The sequence below is a fragment of the Brassica oleracea genome, chromosome C1 (genome assembly GCF_000695525.1).
Source record: "Brassica oleracea var. oleracea cultivar TO1000 chromosome C1, BOL, whole genome shotgun sequence".
Taxonomy (NCBI): Eukaryota; Viridiplantae; Streptophyta; class Magnoliopsida; order Brassicales; family Brassicaceae; genus Brassica; species Brassica oleracea.
Genome location: NC_027748.1, coordinates 10,398,527 through 10,407,640, shown reverse-complemented (window position 1 = coordinate 10,407,640; position 9,114 = coordinate 10,398,527). Strand labels below are relative to the sequence as shown.

The following is a 9,114-nucleotide window of genomic DNA, read 5'->3' as shown; positions in this document are numbered from 1 at the left end:
AATATTGAAATTTTTGTTTTCCCGGAGAAGACTTACTGGTAAGTCGTCCAGGAATAGTCAAATATCTGACACAATTCGGTCAAATGCAAAACTAACCCATTTATCCTTGACGACTTATCAGTAAGTCGTCTAGGGTATTCTCTAGTTATTTTTTTAACATACGAAGATGACGACTTAAAAGTAAGTTGTCCGTTTGACCAGAAGACTTATCCGTAAGTCTTCTACAGCCAGACTACTTACGGGTAAGTCTTCTACACAAACATATCTGGAAAAATATTCAGTTTCATACCTTAAACTAGTGAGATGACTTCTTTAGCACACAGAGTCTTCTCCAACCACCCACAATCTAAAACGAAAGTAACCCACCAAGAATAGTATGCTTGAATGGCTCTATAAACCATAAAAAAAATTGAATCAAAAGCTTGAGTTTTTTGGATGAATATGGAGGCAAAGTGAAAGAGATGTTGTTTTTAGTTCATAACAAGTGAGAAAGAGAGAGTGTAAATCGATTTTAGGTGCATTAAGAGCTTCAAATTGGTTGTTCATGGTGGTTGGGGTATTGATCACAATGGCAATCTTGTAATTACTTGAAGATGATGAGGGTGAGAGAGTAAAAATGTCATTTTCGGAAAAAAAATAAAAAAAATGTGATAGTATTTTCGTGAATATCATGAACTTGTGGGGGTGAATAGGACAAAAGAAAAATCCAAAAAAAACATGAGTTAGTTTTAGGTTTGACTTTTGAGTCAATCTTGCAAAAAACCCAATATTAAATCAAGATTTCTCACAAACAACATATCTATAAATAAAAATTTATATTTCATAAATTTTATAAAACATACATTATTTCTTATATCATCTAAAATATACATCAACGTGCAATACATTACTCTCATCCGTGCATCTCACCATGCAAGCAATTACATACAATGCCCAACTAATATAACAGAAAACCACATCTTATATCATCTAAGATCTGCACTTCTTCGTCTCTTTATCTTCTCAGTCGCCTCGATCCTTCAAGCTTCAAGCCACCTCCTCACTGGATCTCACTGATCTTCTTCATCCTGATTTAATACCTGGGAGGTGAATCAAACGTCCACCACAACTCCTCCACCATCGATGCTTCAAACTCGCCACCATCTGCTACCTCTGCGATTTACCTGCAACTTTTGCAGTAAAGTTCCACAAGTAATCTCCCCAAGAAGAGGACCTTCAGCATCTGTGACCACCATTGTCATGAACTCACAACGCTTCCTGCAGAAAATATCAAAACAAAAAGACCATAACTAAACTAAGAGTATGGTACACAGAACTTGACAGTGATTAATGGACATTGGGCATCAGATTGCAGTGACATCTTGGTTATGAACACGAAGCTAGGAGTAAAGCAAGAAACTCACATAGCCTTTCTCAATCAAAGTTGAAATATTTTTAGCTTGCATTGTTCTAAGTTAAAGGAACAAACTTTCGCCATCATCAAAGAACCGAACAGCTCGTCAAGATGCCTTATGGACCCTAACATCAAAATTCAGCAATATTTACATGACCCACAACAAAAAGAGACAAACTTTGGATATTTTTAATACCTGGCAAGTGAATACTATGTGCCGTAATGGTATCTGCAAACAATAAAGAAATAGAGTACGGGGTTACATGATTGGTGCTTGTTGGAACTGGAAAAAAGGGATTGAAAGAGAAGGACTTTCGAGTTACATGTGCAAGCGTCCATGAATGAGACGGCCAGCAGCTACAAGATTCTTCAATGGATGGAAGTCTATACCGAACGATGAGACCAGTAGCTACAGCTATAAGACATCAATATAACAAAGAAGTCGATGAGCAATCAAATTCATGTAAAGCTTCGTTTTTTTCTTATTTTCTTTCTTGGCATCAGTTACATGTATCTACCAACTAGAAATCATAATCGTTCTTACCTTGAGTTACATACATCTATCAATGTGAAATCAAAATCAATACAAACATAATCCATGTAAAGTTGAGTTCTTTTGCATATCTGGATATACACAGCAGGCTATGTGTTAAGAACAACAAGAATTGTATAAACAAAGAGACAGAGAAAGAAGAAATCGAACCTGTTCAGCCATGGCTACTGGTTGTCTCTGCTGCATCAGTCTCTCCTTTATCGAATCAGGGGAGTTGGGATATGAGGATACACATGAACTAGTGAAATTGATTATGGGACATAGTCGTTGTTCAAGGAGAGATCGGGGTTTAGGGTTTGGTGGAGACGACGATAATGGATTTACAGAGTGCAAAATGGAGGAGTTTGGGAAAGACGAAGAAGAAACGTCTGTGACGACGAAATCCAGTGGCTTGACGGATTAGGATTCACGATTTCGACTTTGAACAAGGCCAATCCTTATGTGGTTTCTTCGATTGGAATGGAATGAATAAGAAGAAAAGAAAACCCAAACAGAAGAATCCCCTAGGATGAAGGATGGAGAGATCGATTCAAGAGAATCAATGTGGAAAATAGTTTTTCTAAATTTTTTTCCTGAGTGTTGGCTCTAGTGGGAATTTTAGTTCCTTCTTAATGAAAATATGGCTCCAAAACCCAATTTTGGTTTCAGCTTAATGAAATTTTACCATGGCTTTTATCTAATGCTATTAAATAGTACATAAATTTCAAACTTATCTATGATAGCAGTTCAGTAAAACGTGTTATAACAATGTGCTATCAATGTGAACTTTTTTTGTAGTGACTGGGAAGAGACTTGGTGAAGATGTCAGCGATTTGTTGATGTACTGGAATGTGCTTGACCACCAAGGCTTTTAGTGCTACTCTCTCTCGAACAAAGTGATAGTCCAGAGCGAAGTGCTTGGATCTCTTGTGGTAGGCTGGATTAGCTGTGAGATGAACTGAAGATAGGTTGTCTCCATACAATTCAGGTGTCTTAGGAAGTGGAACACCTAGCTCACGAAAGAGAATGCAGAGCCAAGTTATCTCACAAGCAGTTTCAGATAGAGAGCGATACTCAGCTTCTGTGGAGCTTCGAGAGACAGTAGGTTGCTTTTGAGAGGACCATGAGATCAGATTACTACCAAGAAAGGTGCAGTAGCCACCAGTTGATCTTTTGGTTGTTGAGCAGCCTCCCCAATCACTATCGCTATAAGCTCGAAGCTTGAAGTCTGTGTCCTTGATGATACTTATACCCATTGTAGTGGTGCCTTTGACATACCGAAGGATCCGTTTCAGCAAATTGAAGTCTGAAACCATTGGGGAGTGCATCTTTTGACACACATAGTTGACCGTGAACTGAATATCGGGTCTGGTGAGGGTTAGATACTGCAACTTTCCTGCGAGAGTTCGAAAGAACTTCGGGTTGGAGAACTGAACATCATTCTCGACGCGGAGATTCAGTTGAAGAGGCAGAGGAGTTACAACCGGCTTACAATCAGCCATAGAAGCAACAACTAGTATATCCTCAGCATAGCTTTGTTGGCACAAGAACAAACCGTCTTTGTGATATTTGACTTCAATGCCAAGAAAGTAGTGCATTGGTCCGAGATCAGTCATTCTGAACTGAGAATCAAGCTCAGTAAGAAGTCTTCCAAGAGCAGAGGATCTGTTGCCGGTGATGAGCATATCATCTACGTAAAGAAGAAGCATTATCACATCCTTGCCTTTTGAATAGATGAAGAGAGAAGGATCCTTGATTCTACAAACGAAGCCAAACTGAAGGAGATAAGAACTGAATTTATCAAACCAAGCTCGAGGCGATTGTTTGAGTCCATACAAGGATTTAGGAGCAGACAGACGTGATCAGGCTTGCTCTTGTCGACAAAACCAGCAGGCTGACACATATAGACCGTCTCAGCTAGATCACCATGGAGAAAAGCGTTTTTAACGTCCATTTGTCTGATGCTCCATTGCATGACCGTAGCTATATGAAGAACGGTGCGTACTGTCGCAGATCGAACTACCGGACTATAAGTCTCAAGATAGTCAATGCCTTCAGATTGCTCGTTGCCTCTGGCAACAACTATAGCTCGATGCTTCTTGAAGGTACCATCAGCATTGAGCTTGTTTCTGTAGATCCAAAGACAACCAAGAACATTCATACTTGGAGTTCGAGGTATAAGTGATCAAGTTTTGGTTTCCTTGCAGTTGTCAAATTCTTCAGACATGGCATTGTTCCAACCAGGATGTTTAAGAGCATCGGATACAGTCTTAGGAGTTGGAAACGCTGCCTTTTGGGTAAGAAGAGCATAACGAGGATTAGGCTTGATTATACCAGCTTTAGAACGAGTGATCATAGGATGAGAAGATGGTGGAGAGGGAGACGATGTACCCTGAGCCGAAGATAGTATTGGCCGTGCTAGTGAAGAGACATCGCTGTTGCCTATAGAAACATGATTTAAGCCTGACGTACACCCAGTATGAAGCTTTTCACAAGACGTAGTACTAATAGACGGACTTGGGACTGTAAGAGGAGTTACTTGTGAAGTGGGTCTCATCGTCAGCGACTGAAGTGGAGGAAAATCTTTAGAAGTGAAGATGTTGGAGCTGGTAGAACCGACTGAAGAAGCCAAAGGAGACGATACATTAACAAAACTGATAGGTTCAAGAGTTGACTTGACCGGCTTCTGAACCTCAGGTGCCTTCTTCTGATGTTGAAAAAAGCTATCTTGCCAAGCTTTCAACAGAGTGGATTTAGTAGCTGGATGAAGGTGAGGGAAGCTGTCAGCAAAAGGAAAAAAAGTTTCATCAAATATAACATGGCGAGTGATGTAAACTCTGCCTGTAGTTGGTAGCAGACAGCGGTAACCCTTAAACTTCTCATTATATCCTAAGAAAACGCATTTGAGAGATCTTGGATCCAGCTTATTGACAGTGTAGTCTCGAAGCATGGGAAAACATGCACAGCCAAACACTCTTAGACCTCTGTAATCTGGCCTCCTTTGATGAAGCAGCTCATATGGACTTTTGGAGTCATCAAGAGCAGTGTGAGGGAGCAAGTTACTTAGAAAGTTGGCTGTGAAGAAGGCTTCTGCCCAATACTTTTGTGGAACCTTTGCATGAAACATAAGAGCAAGACCGAGCTCAGTTATCTGTCGATGCTTGCGTTCAGCTAAGCCGTTTTGTTGAGGCGTTTGAGGACAGGAATGGTGTTGTTGAATTCTGTGAAGTTCAAGATGTTTGAGAAACTTATGACTTATGACTTATGAATTCACCTCCACCGTCACACTGAAAGGTATGTATTTTAGTTTGGCAAAGGTTTTGTGATAGAACTTGAAATTTTAAGAAGATTTCATAAAAATCTGATTTGTTTCTTAAAGGATAGAACCAAGAGAATCGAGTGTAGCGATCAATGAAAACTACATAGGAACGAAATCCTTGGATAGAAGAAACAGGAGAAGGCCCCCAAAGATCACAATGGACCCTTTCCAAGGTCTAGTAGCTACAAAACTAGAATAAAAAAACGGTAATCTAGAGCTCTTTCCTAGATGACATGCTTCACAAGTAGATTTTGAACTCTTGCTGATGAAGATTGCCTTATTTGCAGAGAGCTGTTGAAGAACAAGCGGATTAGGATGACCAAGCCTCTGATGCCACACTTCATCACTCACACTAATCTGTCTGTTGGAGTAAAAGACCTGTGGAGATGAAGATCGCAAGGAGTAGAGACCACTAGTGTGAGGCCCCTGAAGAAGAAGCCGCTTTGTTGCCTTATCATAGATGCGCACATTATCACAATCAAAGTCCACAGAGCAAGGACAGTCTGATGTAATCTTAGAGACAGAAAGTAAAGACTTTGCGATCTTAGGACATACTAAGACATCAGAGACAGGAATCGTACCTGACGTGGAGGCCAAGCTGGTGGAACCAGTGTGCGTGATAGGGAGGTACTCTCCATTACCAACCATAACCGAGTCTGATCCAGTGTAGACCTGAAACTGTTGGAGATGGTGGGGAGAGTTGGTGACGTGAGACGATGCTCCAGAGTCCGGAAACCACTCATGGCCATGTTTGTAACATCAGTGATGCGGAGAGCAGTAAGCGCAGCAGGAAGACCATCTAGCTGATAGCTGTTGTCGAAATCGATGCCAGCATCTAAGAGCATTGTGCCCTGGTTTGCCACAAATCTGACACGTGGGTCTGTTATCACTGTCTGAAGATACATAGGAACCAGAGGAACCTGAAGGAGAGCTGACGTGTTGGTGAAAGCCTCTCCCACGAGTAGAGTAAGATCCTCTGCCTTGGATTCTTCCTCTGGAGCGATAGTACTGACCACGACCACGCTGAGTGTAGAAAGCTAGGTGGGGAGAGACGTCAGACGAGCTGTTGTAGCTTTGTAGTCTGTCATCAAAACTGGTCAGACGAGGAATGATGTCTTCAAACGTCGGAGTAGGAGACGCGTCCATGGAACTCTCGATGGTAGTTTTGATTGGTTCATAGTCTCGACCAAGCCCGTGAAGAGCAGAAAAGACTTTCATATGTTCAGGAACAGGACTACCAATAGAGGAGAGCTGAGAACAAACCGCCTTTATCTCTTGAAGATACTCAGCCATGGGTTTTGCGAGCTTGAGAATCGTTTGAAGCTTCCTTTGGAGTTCGAACAACCGAGATGACGTAGACCAGTTGTAGTAACGAGCCAGAGAGATCCACACTTCGTGAGACGTTTGACAGTCAACAATAAGACTGAGAATATCTTCAGAGAAAGAGCTTAAAAGCCAAGACTTTACCACTTGATCCGTTTGAAACTATTTGGTAGAGTCAGGGTTAGGTGTTTGGGTAGCAACGCCATCGATACCTGTGACCGTAAGAGTAGCAGCGGGTTGAAGAGACTGGCCGGTGACATAATCGAGAAGACCTTGACCGTTAAGAAAAGCTTCAAACTGAGATTTTCAAAGGATGTAGTTCTTCTCAGTCAAGGTGATGGTGACATTGTTAGTGATGCGAAGAGTCGGAGGATGATAGACCTCTAGTTTTTGAGCTTCCATGGCTCTGATACCATATAAGAAACCTCAAAATCACACACAATATGAAGAAGATAAAGTTTCAATCTTTATTCATTTCAACATGGAGGCTGTTCTCTTACAAACTAGCTTACTTATACAAATAAGAGAAAGCCCTAAAGCTAAGACAGATGGCTTCATCCGGTGTCTGATGCGCCATCAAGGGCTGAGAGTGCGTTTGCCAGCTTTATGCTAAACGCTCCATCCGTACTTGCTTTAGTCTTCGTTTTGTCGTCAAGCTCGCTTTTGGAAAGGCCAACTCTTAGTGACCGTTGATCACCAGAAGCCACGCTGTCACACTTTGATTGGAGACTAGCTTGAGGTTTGTCTTCTTCAAACATCTTTGTTTTCCCTTTTTCTTCCCGTGTAAGTCTTGTTTTGGCGGGAGAAACAGAGCTTGTTTGAACTTGAGCTTTTGTAGAGCTAAGTTCGCTAATACTTCTCTCACTGTCAAAAATGTCTGAGCCACACAGGAGCACCTGTTTCCACATAAGATCGAGTGCTCAGCTCTTTGGTTACAGTCAGGCCCGGTTCAGAACATATTTAGGCCCTGTGCACAAACAAATTTTTAGGGCCCTTTTTTGTGTGTTAAAAAAAAGGAACATTTTCTTGTATAAAATTAAAACTGCATGACCCTAAATATACAAAAAATTTACAAAAAAATGGTGGGACCCTGTGCCAAAGCACCGTCCGCACACGTCCAGAGCCGGCGCTGGTTACACTTATAGCAATGAGATCAGCCCCTCTATTGGTTACTCTTTCTTCTTTTTGGATTCTCCACCACACAACTTCTTGCAAAGCTTCCAAAATCCACCGTCCCTGAGGTTTAAAAGATGGCCATCTTCTTGGCCTCGTGATCACCTCGACAACACAAGAATCGTTTATTGAAAAGATTACTTTTTGCATCATGTGATGGGTCATACTTGCAACCTCCCCCTGCATCACAACAAACGCTGCCTCCTGTTGGGATGAGCACGAATAGAAGGCCCTTCTACCGTGAAGCATAACCACTCCCTGCGAATTTCTCAGTACCCACGCTCCTCCTCCGAGCTGTAAGTTTCTTTTTAGCTTCGAAAAATGCTTTTTTTTAATGAAAAATGGTTGCTTGTTATGAACCAGATTGTGGATGACTCATAACCAAGAGATTATGATTTGTAATCTTTCCATTTATCTATGACGGTGTAATCTCCTATATAAGGAACCTCTATGTTATGAATAAAGATAGACTTTTCCATTTATAACACGTTATGAGCACGAAACTCTAAATCCCTAAGCTAATACCCAAATCGAAAAACCCTAAAACCCTAACCCTAGCCGGCGATCCGACGAACCCTAAACCCCGATCGCGTCTCTTGTTCCCGCATCTGTTCCAGCTCGTGTCCCCGATCAGCTTTAGCCCAAGGCGTTCCTGATTCTAGCTCAGATGGTCGCGGCCCGAGAGCAGCTCCAGCACGCGACCTCTTCCTCGTTCGCGACAGCATCAGACAGCTCGCGTTCGACGATCAAGGCGTTCCCGATCAAGCAACAAAGGACGTCTGCGACCCGATAGAAGCGACGAAATCCATTCCAGCTCGCGTCCCGTTCGTGTCCAGCTCGAGACTCAACTCCTTTGGTGGTCCGATTCAACAATCATCTAAGGTTAAAAAGTAATTCAAAACCTAAGAACCCATAATCGAACATGGATTGATTGATAAAGAATGAAACCCTAAAACCCTAATCTTTATGAATAAAAACCATTGGGTAATAGATCAAAAATCCTAATTGAGTAAATCGAAGCTATAAAAGTTCGATACACCAAACCCTAAATCATGTTCCTACATGATTAAAACCCCAAATCGGTTCTTACAAGTTAAAATCCGATAAACCCTAACCCTATATCTATAAACCCTAAATAATACTCCGTCCGTTTCATAATATTTGATGTTTTGTAATAGTACACAAAGATTAGGAAAATTACATTTTCCTAGAAAAATATTTTAAAGATATAATTTTAAAATCAGTTAACCAATTATAAAAAGACTGTAAAATCTAATTGGTTGAACAGTTTCCAATAAAGTTAAAGTTAACCTTAAAATCTCAAAACTTCCTTTAAATCTCAAAACTTCATGTAAATTGAAACAAAACAAACCT

At 41.1% G+C, this 9,114-nt stretch overlaps 1 long non-coding RNA gene across 2 annotated transcripts; it reads right to left on the bottom strand.

The window, feature by feature from the left end:
• Window positions 1-865: 865 nt before the first annotated feature.
• Window positions 866-2,510, bottom strand: LOC106306824. 2 transcript variants are annotated; one of them, XR_001263195.1, is made up of 6 exons: window positions 2,097-2,510; window positions 1,938-2,017; window positions 1,717-1,808; window positions 1,590-1,622; window positions 1,404-1,518; window positions 866-1,257 (listed from the first exon to the last, which is right to left on the bottom strand). It is a non-coding gene; the product is annotated as an uncharacterized LOC106306824 (long non-coding RNA). The 2 variants fall into 2 exon arrangements; XR_001263196.1 differs by lacking the exon at window positions 1,938-2,017.
• Window positions 2,511-9,114: the final 6,604 nt, after the last annotated feature.